The 17,894-nt window shown below is 38.7% G+C and overlaps 1 long non-coding RNA gene across 1 annotated transcript; it reads right to left on the reverse strand.

Moving 5' to 3' along the window:
• Nucleotides 1–4,382: 4,382 nt before the first annotated feature.
• On the reverse strand, nucleotides 4,383–17,616 carry LOC132540699 (uncharacterized). Its single transcript, XR_009551865.1, has 3 exons — nucleotides 17,497–17,616; nucleotides 8,273–8,385; nucleotides 4,383–4,657 (listed from the first exon to the last, which is right to left on the reverse strand). It is a non-coding gene; the product is annotated as an uncharacterized LOC132540699 (long non-coding RNA).
• Nucleotides 17,617–17,894: the final 278 nt, after the last annotated feature.

Here is a 17,894-nt window from a genome sequence, read left to right on the forward strand (position 1 = left end):
ACCAAGAGGACTAGAGAGAGGAGAGACAAGCCAGCATTGCTCCACCACTCCTGAAGTCTCCCCTGTGCATGATGCTCCCAGGTGGTGTTCTGGGCTCAGACCTGAGTTCTTAAGCATGACAAAGTGTGTACTCTACCAGGTGAACTATCTCCAACCCCATTCCACCCCTATGACTTTTTAACTATCTTTAATTTATTTTTGTTATCCCTGGGGATTCAGCACTCTGGGTTAACCTTATCAGACAGAAAGATAAAGTGAGAGGGAAATACACCATAGGACTAAGGCTTCTCCCAAAGTGGTGGGAACTGGGCTTGAACCTGGGTCGCATGCAAGGCAAATCAGTCACCCTCAATGGATTCCCATTGTACACATTGGGATGCCTTAGAGCTCAATCTTCAGTCTCCTTGTCTCCTAAATTTACATCTATTTCTGAGCAACATTATTCCCAGCATTTTAATACCAAATCAATGAAATGACTCAAATACATGCATTTCCTGTTTGACCTCTCCTCTGAGCTTTGAACAGAACAATTCCCTACCGTCTCAAACTTTACAGGTTCCTTATGCACCCTGAACATAAAATCTCTGTCATGCTCCAGTATGGCTGAAGTCATGGAAATATTATCCATCAGTTTTAGGCCCCAGTTTTACAGTCATCTTTGAGTCTTACATTTATCTTACTTTTCTATGCAGATTGATCTTAACTTTTTAAGATTTATTTATAAAAAGGAGACATTAACAAAACCATAGGATAAGAGAGGTACAATTCCACATTTCCCATAACCAGCTCTCCAGATCCCATCCCCTCCCCTGATAGTTTTATTATTCTTTATCCCTCTGGGAGTATGGACCCAAGGTCATTGTGGGATGTAGAAGGTGGAAAGTCTGGCTTCTTTAATTGCTTCCCCACTGAACATGGGTGTTGACAGGTGGATCCATACTCCCAGCCTGCCTCTCTCTTTCCCTAGTAGGGTGGGGCTCTGGGAAATCAGGACTCCAGGACACATCGGTGGGTTGTCTGTCCAGGAAAGTCTAGTTGGCATCATGCTAGCATCTGGAACCTGGTGGCTGAAAGGAGAGTTAACACACAAAGTCAAACAAATTGTTGAACAATCATGGACCTAAGGGCTGGAATAGAGCAGGTGAAGTGTTGAGGAGTCCTTCATTTTGTAGATAGCTGGTAGACATATTTTAGTTATATTCCAAAGGGCCTATGGCCATGCTAGTTTTACTTATCTTAAATTTTACCAATATATGTTATCTGCACTGTTACAGCACTACTGGTCATCACTGTGTTCCATCTGCAGTGGCTTCTTCTCTTCCTACTCTCTTATTAACTTGAAGCTCTGGGACTCGGTGGTGGCAGGCCTGGTTTAGTGCACATATCACTAAGCACAAGGACCCAAGCTTGAACCCCCATGCCCCACCTGCAGGGAAAAATGCTTTATAAGCGGTGAAGCAAGTCTGCAGGTGTCTTTCTCTCTCCCTCTCTACCTCCCCTCCCCCTCAATGTCTCTCTGTCCTGTCCAATAAGAATAGAAATGGCCACCAAGAGCAGTGGACTTGTAGTGCTGACACCAAGCCCCAGCTATAACCCTGGAGGCCGAAAAACAATAACAAAATGAATTAAACAAAAAGAAAGTTAACTTGAAGTTTGAATCCATCCCCCACCCCACCCTCAGCCCACATTTTATAATGATTTTCTTCTACCTTGGGTCCGTTGGTCCACTCTCTTCCCTGTATGAAGTCAACTTAAACTATACATTAGATTCTTTCAAGCATAAAACCCTCTGACAGCTTCTAGCTGCCCTTAGCGTAAAAATCAAACTCCCTAACCATGACCTGTGAAGCTCCAGTTACACGGGTCCTATTTAAACCTTTAACCTAATTTCTCTCTAACAATTCTCTCATTTGCTACGTTCTGATCACACCCACCTTTTATGTTTTTTTTTCCCATCTATTTCCATAGCTCTCTACTTTAACTGCCTTTGTACTATTTTTTTTTTCTTTCAGATACATTTTTCTCTTGTACCACTGCCCATTCTAAAATACCTCAATACCCTGGCTGAGGAGAAAGCATAATAGTTCTGCAAAAGTTCTTCATGACTGAAGCTCCAAGGTCCCAGGTTCAAACCCCAGCACCACCATAAGGCAGAGCTAGTCAGTGCTCTGGTATCTATCTGATCATTGCCTCTTTCTCTCATTAAAATAAAACAAATATTAATAAATAAATAAAGACAATACCTCGATTCTCTATTCAGTTCACTCCCTAAACAATTACCACCTTTTTATCTGTTGAATATCATTCTTGGATATAATCTCTTCCTATTCACATTTCTGTGTTCCTTCTTACTTTCTGTAAGATCCAGGTGAACATCAACCTTATCTGTTTAGTCTCTGCCCTGTCTTCAGAGCCTAATACAGTGACTGCAATATTGTAGGTTTTTCTGCTTTCCCTGTGACTCTTTTCACAATAGGTTGTGAGCTTGAGGCTACAGTGGTGACTCCAGCAGAACAGTTCACAATGCTAAAATGTTTGTTAAGTTGACAGATAAATGAGCAAATGAATGAAGAATGACATCAACACTAATACACTTATGCTAACGATACTGGCTTAATAGTTGCACTTGTTCTTGGAGAAAGAAAAGTGGGAGTTTATACCAGCACTTATTCATAGTCTATAATTTGTGAACATGCCCAAGTTCAGTGTGATTTAGCTTTACACAGTTATCAATCCAGCATGGGGACTCAGTCATGTCCTACTAATTCCTTTGCTATCTGCTGTAAACATCCTGAGTTAGAAAACTTTTGCCAGCAGGGAATAGAGATACATCTGGGTGGGGCTGTTCGTGTTTTCTTTTGCTAATGCTGGGATGCTGAGATTTCCAACTAGAAAGGCTGGGCCAAGTCTGTATTTTCCAGGAGTATCCTGCCTTAAAAATTCACTAAAGTTACACATTTATTAATTTATTAACCATACTCCTCCCCCCTTTGGTGCTCTCTAAAATTCAACTATGAGTAACTACTGTGGAAGATCCACCCATTAGAGAGGTTATCCAAGGAGATGTAATTTAGAGAAAAAAATAACTTGGCATCTTGAGCCATATTTTGGATAGGGAAAAGCAGTGGAAAGCTAAGGAAAAGTTGCCAGGAAAACCCCATTTTCCATAATCGACAAGTTGACCAAGAGTCTGGCTTGGGTTTTTCTAGAGCACTCTTAAATTTCACAAGAATTTGCCTCCTAATCAGTTTGAAAGAGGAGAGTGGGAGCTATTTTCAGAGTCCCTGGTAACTCTCATCTACATCAGGCCTGCTAAGGAACTTAAGGAAAGTGATTTTTCTCCTGTAGATTTTTCTAGGTTGGAAGGAGACAAGATCGCAAGGAGGAAACATCTAGGAGTGAGAGGGTGTTAGCAAGTGTTTAACTAGTAGCTTTTCAGTTGTCTCCTGTCTCCATTATGAAGATGACTTCATCATTCATTCCAGAAACCTTGGAGTTAACCTCGACTCCTTTCTCACACACTTCTTACCCTACTGTCTGCCAGTGTTACCAGTTCTACCACATGAATGTATCCCAAACCCAACTGCTTCTCATTTGCACAGTCACCATCCAAGTTAGCCTTGGCCCTGTCTTACCTGGGTTATTGAGAAAGTCTTCTAAACAGTCTCTATATGCTCTTGGCAGTCAAAGTGATCATTCAGCAAGCATGTCAGATTGTGTCACTCTTCTTAAAATTTCCCAGTGGCTTTAATTCCTGTCATGATAAAATCTACATCTTTATATTGGTCTACACCACTCTGTGTAGCCAGATGTTCATTCCCTTTTGCTCATCTCCTACCAGTCTTCGTTCATGAATTCTATTCTAGTTGCCCTCCCCCATATTATTCTACGAACATACTACTCACACACATATCTTTGCACTTGCCCTTGCTTTTCTCTAAATCTTCCTCTCCTCTATAATCTGTTTTTTGATATTTTACTTATTTATTATTGGATACAGACAGAGAGAAATTGAGAGAGTCAGAAAGATGCCTGCAGTCCTGCTTCACCACTTGTGAAGCTTCCCCCCCTGCATGTGGGGACCAGGGGCTCGAACCTGGGTCCTTGTGCACTGTAATGTGTGTGCTTAGCCAGATGTACCACTGCCTGGTTCCCCTCCATCGTCTACTGAACATTTATGTCTTTACTCAAAGTCTCTGCCTCAATGAAACACTTCTAACTGAATGAGGTAAGCCCTCTGCTAGCCAACCAACAGCCCTGTGCCCTTTCAATGCTTAGTGTTTCTCTTTTTAGCACACACATACATTCACACATGTATGTTAGATATTTATGTATCTGTGCATGTTGTAATGCACTCATTGCTTACATCTCCCAAGAGAATATTATTTTCCATGTAGGTGTAGGCTTTATTGTGCTTTTGAAAAATTCTGTATCATCAACAGTCAACATAAAACACACAAGCAATAACCATTTATGGAATAAGAGTATTCTCTGAGAATATGGTGAATACTGCATGGAATGCACATACATAGTAGCTGTTGTTCCAACATCAGCTTCAGGGGCTGGGCTGGGGAGAAAACATAATGGTTCAGTGCAGGACTTACATGCTCTGAGGTGCCAGGTTCAATCCACAGTGTCACATTAAGGCAGAACTGAGCTATAAAAGCAAATAAATATAAGTAAATAAATAAATAGCAAGAAAGAAAAGACAAGAAAACTAGTTTCTATCCTCACCATCACTCATATTGTTACTTGGAATGGTATCTCAATATGGAGACATAAGAAATTCCCAAAGAAATTTGCAGGTGGATTATTCACCTGGGATTATTTAAAAGAACAAAGGTCATCCTAAATATACCTGAATATATTATATATTTAGGATATACCTGAATATAATATATAATATATTTTATAATATATTTTATTATTTTATATGCAGTACAGACTGAATAGCTAGTACAAGTTGAAGATAGTAAACTAAATAATTAAAGAGCTATACTTTGTTAAGAATGAGAAGAGGAAAATTGGCAAGTCTATTCTAACTTAGCAAGCTGGAAAATCGTTAGGTTCAAATTCCACCTTACTCCTGTATAATTGTGTTCATAGGCAATAAATTTAGATTTTCAGAGACTTGGTCTCTTCATCTAGGAGATGGAATACAATATTTCCACTCCACTTATGCTAGAGTTTATAAAAATAACACATACAGGGAGGATGTGGATACAGAGTAACGACAGACTCACTTTGCTCTCCTTAGTCAACTAGAAAAACAAGACAAATCACCTGGAAACTCACCAAAAAATGTCCAGAATTTCTTCAGAAACTGACCAAGACACAGGTGAGTAGAGACACGTGTGGCTCATGGATGAAAAAGTGGTAAAGGAGAGATTCGAAGGCCTAAAAAGCCATACTTGGGGACAGCTGGAACTAAATTGGGCTATCAGTATCTGAGGCACACTTCTATGTCTGAGTTTAAAACAACAACAACTGTCTCTCTCTCTTTTTAATATTTATTTGTAGGATAAAGACAGTCAGAAATCAAGAGAAGGGAGTCGGCCGGTAACACAGCGGGTTAAGCTCATATGGCACAAAGCACAAGGACCGGTGTAAGGGTCTTGGTTCGAGCCCCGGCTACCCATCTGCAGGGGAGTCACTTCACAGGCAATGAAGCAGGTCTACAGGTGTCTCTCTTTCCCCCTCTCTGTCTTCCCCTTCTCTCTCCATTTCTTTCTGTCCAACTCAACAACGATGACATCAATAGCAACAATAATAACTACAACAAGAACAAACAACAAGGGCAACAAAAGGGAAAAAAAAGAAATCAAGATAAAGGGGGAGAGAGAGACCTACAGCACTGCTTCACCACTCTCAAAGCTTTCCTCTTGCTGGTGGTGACTGGGGACTTCAGCCTGGGTCCTTGTACATTGTAACATGTGAGCTCAACCAGGTGTGCCAATACCCAACCCACCAACAACAACTATTAAAAATTACATATATCCTAAAAACTCACCAATTTAGATGTCTTAATTTTCCCATGCTATTACTCCACAGAGGCTGGAACAACAGCAGGGAAACCCTATTACAACATCAAAGACACTGAACTTGCCTGGTGATGCAGGGTGAAAATCTCTCTTCCTCCACAACTGTGACTTCTTAATTAACTCACTTAGCCACAAGTGGGTATAGGTAAATCTGATCCGGAGTGAGGGAAAAGTTCTCCAAGCATACATAAGAAGCAGTGCTTAGAGGCAGCTGATGCCATTTTGGTACTTAAAAACAGAGTACATGGTCACAAAAGGGAAGCAGGGAAATTTGGGGGCCATAAAACTTCCTTTTTCTTTGAACACTAAGGAGAAAGGAGTTCTCCAAGGCTGTAAACCCATACCATGACCCCCCAGACACTAAAACAACAGCAGGGAGAACCTTTATTGACATCAAAGACACTGAACCAGCCTGGTACAGACAGAGGATAAAATCTCCCCTGCCCCACCAAGATATATAAACAGGGAAATGTAACACCTTAACCACAGTACCTCCTGGTGGCACAACAAAAGCCACACCAAGTACAGAAAGTGAGAAATACACAGATAGCAATGAAAAAAAGCCCAAACGACCAGATAGACACAGATCTAGAAAAAAATAAGAGAGCTCTGAAAATTGGTTATGAAATCAATGAAAAAAAACTGAACACTCAAGTACTCCATGATCATTTTACCAAAGAATTCCAAAGTACAGAAAAATAAAAACAAACATCAAATCTCTAAACATAACTGTAGAACCTAAAGCACACTTTGAATGCAGTTCAGGTTGAGGTAAGAGGCTTTGCGTGTAGACTAAATCAAGCAGAGGAGAGAATACCAACGCTAGAAGGCATAACCACCACACTCTGTGAATTTAAGTCTCTTGGAGAGGAAACTTTTAGGGAAAATGAAGCACTTCTCTATGAAATAGAAGACTCTATGAGAAAGGCAAACAATAGAATTATTGGGACCTCTGAGGAAGAAGTGAGGGATAGAGTAGTAGACAATGTATTTAAAGAAATTATAGCATAAATTTTTCCATACCTGAGCAATGTTCAAACTATAGAAATACAAGAAGGTGAACACTCACCTAAATTCTTTTTTTATTTTTATTATTTTTTTTTTTTGCCGCCCCTCACCTAAATTCTTTAATCTAAAATGACACACAGCAAGACACATCATTGTAAAACTATCTCAAACTGGAGACAAGGAAAAAATATTGCAGACTGCCAGATAAAGGAAGAAAGTTACATCAAAGGCAGAACAACCAAACTTTCATCATATTTTTCATCACAAACCCTGTGGCAAGGAAAGAGTGGAATAGCACATTCAAAGTATTAATAAATAAGAATTGCCAGCCGTGAATACTGTATTCTGTTAAATTATCCTTCAAATATGAGAGAGAAGTAAAGATCATTTCTAACACTTAGAAGATGAAGAGATTGCCACTTCCAACTCTGCCTTGTAAGAAGTACTGAGAGGAGTCCTGTATGAAAAGAAGCAAAGGGATTACAGCTTTTAATGAGATGACTAGTATTAGAATAGAACCAGGAACACAGCATCAACAGGGAAAAATAGATAAGATAAAGGGAGAGAAAAATAGAATGACACAGTCCAATTGGTGAACCAAGGCCAACTTAAAAAAAAAAAAATTCTTACGGATATTGTAAGTTAGACACACTATTCATGATAGCCACAAAATATAGCACAAACACACATAGGAAACATAAATATAAGAGGCAAGATCATTATAGAAAACCATCCAAATAAAATAACAAACGGGAAAAAAGTCAATAAAAATGTAAAAAAAAAAAACACCTTGAAACAAAAACCAGAATTGCTATAAGCAACCACATGTATCAATAATCACCCTAAATGTGAATGGCTTAAATTCACCAGTCAAAAGATTCAGAGTGACTGAGTGGATTAAAATGCAAGATTCATCTATTCTATCTCTAGGAAACACATACAGAAAAGAAAGACAAACAGAAGCTCTGGGTGACAGGGTGGAATAAGATATTCCAATCTAAAACAAAGTATTCCAAGAAAATAATGCAAACAAAAGGGTAGGAACACTATTATAATATCAGGTAAATTAGACTTTAAGGCAAAAAAAGCCAAAAAAAAAAAAAGATAGATAGATATGGACAATGCATATTGGTCAGAGGATCAATCTAATAGGAAGACATAACCATCATCAATATATATACTCCCAATATGTGTGCACCCAAATATATGAAGTGCTTACTGACCTTAATGGAGACATAGACAACAGCACAGTTGCTGCTTAGTTAGAGATCTCAACACACCACTCACAGCAAGAGACAGATCATCAGGACGAAAACATCAACAAGAAAATGGAGGCCTTAAATGAAATCACAGATCAGATGAACTTAGCAGAGATATTGAGAACTTTTCATCTCCCTGAAAAAGATTATACAGTCTTTTCAAGTGCACATGGAGCATTCTTAAGGACCAGCCATGTATTGGGACACAGAGACAATCTTACTAAATATGTGAATATTGAAATCACAAAAAAGATATTTTCTGATCATGCAGCAGTAAGGTTAGAAATCCACCACAAAAAGAAACAAAGAAATACACTCAAACATGGAGACTGAACAACACACTTCTGAATAATACCAGGGTCAATAAAGAAATTAAAAGAGAAGTTAAAAATCAATTGTAGAACAGTGACAATGAAGAGACCAACTACCAGACCCTGTACGACACATAAAAACCATCAAAGAGAGAACTTTCTAGCAGTACAGGCCCATATTAACAAATGAGGAAGATCTTAAATAAGCTGCCAAACATCACAGCTAAGTGAACTAGCAAAGGAGCAACAGAGAGACCCAATAGTCAGCAGGAGGTAGGGAATAGTCAATATCAGAGCAGAAATTAATGAAATAGAATCCCAAAAGATTATCAAGCAGATTAATGAAACCAAGAGCTGGTTCTTTGAAAGGATAAATAGAATAGATTAAAAAAAAAAACTGACTAGATTCACAAAAAGAAAAAGAAGGAAAGCTGTATACATGAGAGAAATGAAATTACAACAGAAAATATGGAGATACAAAAAAATCATGTGAATATTATGCACGTCTCTATGGAAATAAACTGGGCAATCTAGAAGAGATGGATGCATTTTCTCAAAAGATACCATCTGCAGAGCCTAGCCCAAGAGGAAGTCAATAGCTTAAACAAGCCAATCACTAGTGTAGAAATTGAATCACTAATTTAAAATCTTCCCAAAAATAAAAGTCCAGGCTCAGATGGCTTTATTAATGAATTCTACAACCTTTAACAGAAGAACTAACACCAATTCTTCTCAAACTATTCCAGAAAATTGAAGAAGAACAAGCATTACCAGACATGTTCTATGAGGCTAACATCATGTTGTTCTCCAAAGCAGGAGGGGACTCTACCAGAAAAAACAAAAAACAAAACAAAAAGTACTATAGACCTATATCCTTGAATAATATTGATGCAAAGACCTTGGAAAATTGAATAAAACAATATATCAGGAATATAATTTACCAAGAAAATTTGAATTCATCCCTGGGAAACAGAGATGGTTCAACATCCACAAGTCAATCAATGTAATTCATTATATCAACAAAAAGAAATATAAAAACTCCATGATAATATCAACTGTTGCCAAAACAGCATTTGTCAAGATCCAATGCTCTTTTACGATAAAAAAAAAAAAAAAAATCCCTCCAGAAGCTAGGAATAGAAGGACCATTCCTCTATATAATATAGACCATTTATGACAAATCACAGCTAATATCATTTTCAATGGGGAAAATCTTTCAACTTTCCCCTTAAAATCAAGAACCTGACAGGAAATCTCACTATTTCCATAGTTATTGAATACAATTCTTGAGGACCTCACAACTGCAATCAGACATGAAAGATATACAAAAGTATACAGATTGGCAAAGAAAAAAATCAAACTATTACTCTCTGCTGATGCCATGATACTATACCTAGAGAACCTTAAATACTCCACCAAAAAAAAAAAAAACCTACTAGGATATATTAATAAACTCAATAAATTAGCAGGATACAGAATCAGTACACATAAAACTGTAGTATTTCTCTATACAAACAAGGAGTAACAGGAAAGGGAAATAAAAGACCCTCTCTCATTTACATAACAAGATAAGAACATAACAAGATAACAAGATAAGAAAAAAAAACACCTTGGGGTGAATCTCATGAAGGAGGTGAGTGACCACTACTATAGGACATTACTAAACAAATAGAGGGCATACAAAAGTGGAAGAACCTCACATCTCCACTATAGAACCCCTACTTCCCCCAGTTCTGGAACCCTTGGATAGGGCCCACTTTCCCGTATGCCTCTCCCAATCCATATCAAATGATATCGTATCTGCCGATCACAGCCTAACCAACGCAACGATTGCCACCTCAACATGCTTCACCTCAGACTGTGTCCAGAGACTTCACGTGTGGAATGACAACCCTTCAACTTCATTACTCAGGTGAGACCTTTCCTTTTATAGTACACTCTAATTTCATCTCAGGTGGTTCACTTTCTAACAAAGTCCCAAAACCTAGATATACACCAGTTTCTGTGAGAGAGAGCATATGTTCACACGTATCCATAAACTGCTGCAAAATATATACCTGAAAGCAGAAGTACACTAGAGTTTGCAGTGAGTACCCCCCTAACACTTCCTCTCCACTATTCCAAGCTTTGGGTCCATGATTGCTTAACAATTTGTTTGGCTTTGTATGTTAACTCTCTTTTCAATCACCAGGTTCCAGATGCCATCAGGATGCTAGCCAGGCTTCCCTGGATTGAAGACCCCACCAATGTGTCCTGGAGCTCAGCTTCCCCAGAGACCCACCCTACTAGGGAAAGAGAGAGGCAGGCTGGGAGTATGGACCGACCAATCAACGCCCATGTTCAGTGGGGAAGCAATTACAGAAGCCAGACCTTCCACCTTCTGCAACCCACAATGACCCTGGGTCCATGCTCCCAGAGGGATAGAGAGTGGGAAAGCTATCAGGGGAGGGGGTGGGATATGGAGATTGGGTGGTGGGAATTGTGTGGAGTTGTACCCCTCCTACCCTATGGTTTTGTTAATTAATCCTTTCTTAAATAAAAAAAATTTAAAAAAAGAAAAAAAAAAGAAAGGAGACAATTAGTTTTCTGAGAAGAAAGAAGCAGAATCACCTGCTTTAATGATAAACAAAATTAAATTTAAACCATTATACAACAACAACAACAAAAAGAAGTGGAAGAACATTCCTTGTCCCTGGATTGGAAGGATAAACATTATTAAAATATCCATTCTACCAAAAGCATCTACAATTTCAATGCAATCCCTATGAAAATTCCAATGGCATATTTCTAGCAAATTGAACAGCTTGTCCAAAAGTTTGTGTGGAACCACAAAGGGCCATGAATTGCCAAAACGATTCTGAGAGAAAAGGGAAAATATCGAGATATCATACTCCTCACTTCAGTTTCTAGTACTAAGCAACAGTAATCAAAAAATCATGGCACTGGGATAACAATGGACACTTGGATCAATGGAGCAGAATCAAAATCTCATAAATGAGCCCACATATATAAAAAAAAATTACCTTCAACAGATGGTGCTAGGAAAATTAGACAGCCACAAATTACAGCACCATCTAACATCATACACAAAGGCCAAATAAAAATGGATTAAAGATCTACGTATTAGACCTAAAACTCTAAAATTTATAGATGAAAATGTTGATGAAGTTTTGTAGGACCTTCACATCAGAGACATATTTGGTGACTTCACCCCCTGGGCATAGGAAATGAAAACACAAATATGTTAATGGGATTACATGAAACTAAAAAGTTCCTACAAATTAAAATCAAACTACACAGTGATAGTCAGTCCAGTAAGTATGAGAAGATATTTGCACATCACCCATCAGATAAGTGACTGATATCAGACATCTATACAGAATTGACATAGGTCTACAAAAGAAGCAAAAACAACCCAATAAAACGTGGGTCAAATAACTAAACAGGTTTCTGAAGGAGAGATATGCATAACCCGTAGACAAATGAAGAAATGCTTCACTTCACCTATCACTAGAGAAATGCAAATTAAAACTATACTGAGATACCATTCACACTTGAGAGAACAGATTCCATCAAAAAATCAGGAAATGACAGGTGTTGGTGAGGTTGTGGAGAAAAAGAAACTCTTCTACATTCGGGGTGTTGTAGCCCCATTGGAAGACTGTTGAAGAGAGCTTAAACAAAAATAGAATTACCTTATTACCCAGCAACACCACTCTTAGGCATTTATCCAGTGGACAGTAAAAAACTAATTAGAAAAGACATATATACCCCTCCCTATCTTTGTAGCTGCATTATTCACAATACCCAAAATTGAAATCAGCCTAAATGCTCATCAATAGATAACTGTTAAAGAAGTTATGGGTATATATTCCATATAATGCTACTCTACAATAAAAAAAAAAGATGATATTGTGTCTTCTGGGGCAAAGTGTATGGAACTGAAGGTGATTACGCTCAGTAAAATAAGAGATGAAAGACAACTACCAGATGGTTTCACTTATATATGGAATCTAGAGATCTGATTCATATGAACTTGCCAAAAAAAAAAAAAAGCCAGAAGCAAGCAAACTTTTCAAAATGTTTCAAAGTCTTGTGAGAACTATGCTGGGGCTCGAGGATTTTGGTGGGTATGGTGTAAGACAATACAGTATAATCTTACAATCTTATAATCAACTATTGATAACAAATAGAAAAGAACACATGTGGAAAGATATATCCCATAGTGGAAGTGCAAAAAGAATAGGCATTAATTTCCGCTAAAAGTCCCGACCTGACCTTGTACCTTGTTTTAATCACAGTAGTGTGCAGCTAAAGGGAAGCACGGATACCTACTGAGGAGTTGCCCTGTGTGCACACGTCACATACTTCCTTTATAGCAGAAATTCTTGCCATCTGTTGAGAGGTCACAGTCAGAAGCTGATTCTCTCTTAACATCTTTAACTACGATAATAGATGGACAGATTTGCCATTGTACAGATGGAGAAACCAATGATTAAGAATGCAGAAACCAATGGTTGGAGTGATCAAGCCCATCAACAATGGACTGAACAGATTTCCTAACACTGTCCCTGGAGCTGTGACCCCCTACACAGCACACTACTCTGTACAAGACATAGAAACATCCAGAAGCAGTATATAGCTGCCTGATCCATACTTCAGTTTATTTCCCTCACTAGAGTAAGCATTTGGGGGTATTTACTCTGTATGATTCCCCCTGTAATCATAGTATTAGCATCAGGTAGCCCACATTACAAGAGACTAAGAATTATTAACTGACCAACTAAATGAGTGGTCTTAATTATTCATCCAAAAATGAGCTACTCTGTTCCAACAATAGGTCAAAATGAACCTCTGTAAAATGTCTTTCAGCAACTTGTACATCTGGTATACCTATCTATCCTCAAAAGCCTCCTTGACTGAGTTTGGAGCTCCACCTAACAAGAACAAACCTCTGTCACCTCCCATTGGCCAGCTCAGCATTTATCCCCAGGGCCAGGTTCTTAACTTAAGAACATTGTATCAACTATTACTTACCTAGAGAGCACAAAAGACCATTTAAATGTGAAAGAATCTATTTTAACTCAGGTTCCAAACACAAGGTTTATATGTGACAACAGTTATTACAACAATAAAAGATATCATCCACACACACAAAAACAGCAGTTTTTCGAAGTGGCTTCACATCTCTTTCTTTCAATTCTCACAATAACTGTTCATGGTAGCTCTGACTCTCCTCCTTTCACATCTGAGTATCCTGGAGGCTAAGTCAAACTGTTTCCAAAGATACAGATAAAACGAATAACTTGGTTGAGGCAGAACATTCTCCAGGCCCTGTATTCTGCTTAGACATCACTTGCTTTATTTCCTAATCTCTCTCTCTATTTTATTATTGTTATTATTATTATTATTATTATTTACCAGAGCATTGTTTAGATCTCATTTATGGTGATTCAGGGGACTGAACCTGGGACTTTGAAGCCTCAAGTATGAGAACTTCTTTGCATAACCAGTATGATAACTACCCCTGCCCTCTCATAATATTCACAGAGGCCTTATGATGTAGATAGCATTGTGTGTATTTCATAAAGAAAAACAAAGCTTAAGCTTACTTAAGTAAACTTTATATCCTAAGTGCTGAGATGAAGCCAAGATTCACAGAGCTTCCCTTTGCCCCACTCAGATGCACCATCCTCTATATATAGCCAGAGGTCAGTGAGAGGCAAGATTTTTACATCCGGTTATAATCCACAGGAAATTGGAAACCTATGGAATAATCTGTACCCTGGATTTTTAATTTTTCTTCTTCTCCTTCTCTTCCTCCTCCTTTTTCTACATTGAAGCATCTATTCATAAATGTCTTGAATACCATTTGGCCACTAGCAACTCTGAGTATAATTTCTACAAGCGATTTTTCTTAAACTAAATGAGTAATCTCATCCTACTCTAATTCATCTTATGTCACAATGACAAACTCACCTTCCTAAATACCATTTTCATTATGCTGCTCTCTCCTGACAGCGAGAATGGCTTCATAGGCCCCTCTTAATAAGCTCTAACTTCCATACTGGAACTTGACTGAGCTATCTCGGTGCTTTACCTCCCAACACTTTTCAACAGCAACCACCCCTACCCCTAACAAGACTTCTTTTGTTGACCCCAACATATCTGTGTTTCCTTGCTTCAAATCTCTCACCTCATATTTGGGTTTTTTATTAGTGGTATAATAAAAAAAGGAAACATTTTGACAACCCACAAACTTATTTTTCTATGTGTAAAATTTGGTGAAACAATAGTATTATTATTGCATAGTCATTTCATAATATAAGAGGAAAATTTTTTTTAAAAGAAAACAAAGGGAAGAAAATAGAATCAAATGAGGAAAGTCAAAAAGAAAATCAGTTGGATGCATATGCACATAATGGCATTACAGGCTACTATATATAGAAAACTGAGATTAAATATGATATAATCATCAAGTTACATATGCTCCATAAGATCTCTTTACTGATATCAAAATTGTCCTTATTTTCTCTCCATTTCAAGTTTGTTTGATGACTATTTATTTCTACTTGTAGTTGGGATCAAGAGTATTACTATGTAGTGTGTTATGTCTGTTTTCTGCCTTCTGCCTTCTTTTTCTTTTTCTTTTTCTTTTTTCTTTTTTTTTAGCTAAATAAGCTCCTTGAGAGAAGAGCCCACATCCTGTGCTCCTTCTGCTGCAGTCCCAGGGCACAGCTCAGAGGAGAGAGCACAATATATGTGAGTCCCTATATAGTGGAGACAACCTAAAATATTGCAGGCAATAAGGCATCTGGGAGGGGGGCAGTGCAATTACCTCGGGTGAAATAAGAACAGCCCAAGTCACCTAATATTACCTCTCTGGAATGTCACCCTCCAGCCTGACCTTTTGGTGACCTCCCATGATGCAAAGCCCCCAGATCACCTGAAGCCTCCTTCACTTCTCTTCCCAGTGAATCATGTCACTCACTGTTCCCACTACCCTCTCACAAAGGGGATGAGAGCCAGTGCTCAAAGAGACACATCAAAGCAACCAAGTGCCTTCACTTCAACAATCGGCTTCCGTTCATTCTCTGACAGAGTGAGCAGGTCGATTCTTCCAGTGGGCCTTGTCTGTCTCGTTGCATGGTGAGAAAGACATTATGAGACTGCAGGCAGTGCATGGAAACCCACAAAATATCCTCACCCAATTAAACCTTTAATGAGGCCATCTTGGGAAAGCTGTTGCCTTCTCTAGTAGTTAGTGTTATGCCATCAAAGCCTTTACTTGGGGGTCATGATGCCTGAAACATCTGGACCATGTACCCTTTCTCTTGTCTTCTTCACTTGCTGGGTAATGGACCCTGTCTCGCAGAGCAATGCTTCTCCACTCTTGTCCCCTCTGGCTTGCTGACCATGCAGGATTTCCTGTGCACTTAGCAAACATAATCTGATTTAACCTGCAGGACAACCTACGGAGGTAGATTTTTTTTTTCCCATTCTCATATTGCAGATAAGTAAATTGATCCCCAGAACAGCAATGGGCCTTACCTACTGTACCACTGTGATGATGAACTAGACCCAGGATTCTGCCCATGCTTGAAGTGCTGTGCTCTTTCTATATAGCCCACCATATGGTGCAGGGTGGAAATATATATATAAATATATATAAATACATAAATATATATAATATATAATAATATAATAGTATATAATATTAGAATATATTATATATAATGTTAGAATATATAATATATTATATATATATAAATATATATATTATATATATATATTTTTTTTCAGATGCAAAGAAGATTCCCATTTGCAAAACGAACAAACAAATAACCCTCGCTCCATTAGCTGACAACCAATGTAAAGCCAAGAGAGATTAGTGGAACTTCCAGTGAAAAATGCTCCGTGAGGATCAGTTGTCTTAAAAACTGGTTCATCTCTCCACTATTCCATGCTTGGGATCCATGATTGCTCAACAAATTGTTTGGCTTCATATGTTAACTCTCTTTTCAATCACCAGGTTCCAGATGCCACCAGGATGCTGGCTAGGCTTCCCTGGATTGAAGATCCCACCAATGTGTCCTGGAGCTCAGCTTCCCCAGAGACACACCCTATTAGGGAAAGAGAGAGGCAGACTGGGAGTATGGACTGACCAGTCAACGCCCATGTTCAGCGGGGAAGCAATTACAGAAGCCAGACCTTCTACCTTCTGCAACCCTCAACGACCCTGGGTCCATGCTCCCAGAGGGATAGAGAATGGGAAAGCTACCATGGGAGGGGGTGGGTTATAGGGATTGGGTGCTGGGAATTGTGTGGAGTTGTACCCCTCCTACCTTATGCTTTTGTTCACTAATCCTTTCTTAAATAAAAAATTAAAAAAAAAAAACTGGTTCATACAGGAACTGGTGCAGACTGATTAGGAGGCTAAATTACAGACAGCAATAAGAACAGTTCAATTTTGGCTTGAGTTAAGCCAGATCTAGGCTATTCTTTATCCCACCAATCTAACTGGACAGTGCTTATACCAATTAAAAAACCGTGAGCCCCTTCCTTCCTTTCTTCCTCCCTCCCTCCCTTCCTTCCTTCCTCCCTCCCTTCTTTTCTCTCTCTCTCCTTTCTTTCTTTCTTTCTTTCTTTCTTTCTTTCTTTCTTTCTTTCTTTCTTTCCACAGCTCTGTGCCTGACCTACAGCTATAACTTAATAATCTAAATCAGTTTAATTTCAACATCGAGATACATTTTTTTTTTAACATGGAACCACATTGCTTGATCTATTCTCTATCTTATGCATCATACAGACTCCAAGTTGATTCCTGTAAAGTAGTAACTATCTGATTAGCCACAAAGGTAAAAAACTAGCACCAACTTGCATCTGTAGAAGAGTCATGAAAGGATCCTGGAAATTGTGAGTCTGCCACTCTCACCTTCTTTAAAAACATGCTGTCACATAGAGCTGAGAGAAACACCCCTGCAGCCTCCAGTGGAAATGGTCTGTCACAATTGCCCTCTATCAAGTATTTGTTCCCACTGCAGAGTGAGTCAGGAGGCAGCCTGTGAAGGGAAAAGAAACCGGTTTACCTGGCATTGATGGCTCAGTGTTCTCTCATCTTAGTCAGAGAGCAAGTTGACTCATATTTCTCTCCCACGTAAATTGCCTTTGTTCTCTTTCTATCAGGGCACCTGAATGCAACATAATGAGACAGGAAATGCCTGATTGTTTCCCATGAAGTCTCATGAAGTACTGTATCATTCCCAAAGATGAGT

This window comes from Erinaceus europaeus, chromosome 10, assembly GCF_950295315.1.
Source record: "Erinaceus europaeus chromosome 10, mEriEur2.1, whole genome shotgun sequence".
Classification (NCBI taxonomy): Eukaryota; Metazoa; Chordata; class Mammalia; order Eulipotyphla; family Erinaceidae; genus Erinaceus; species Erinaceus europaeus.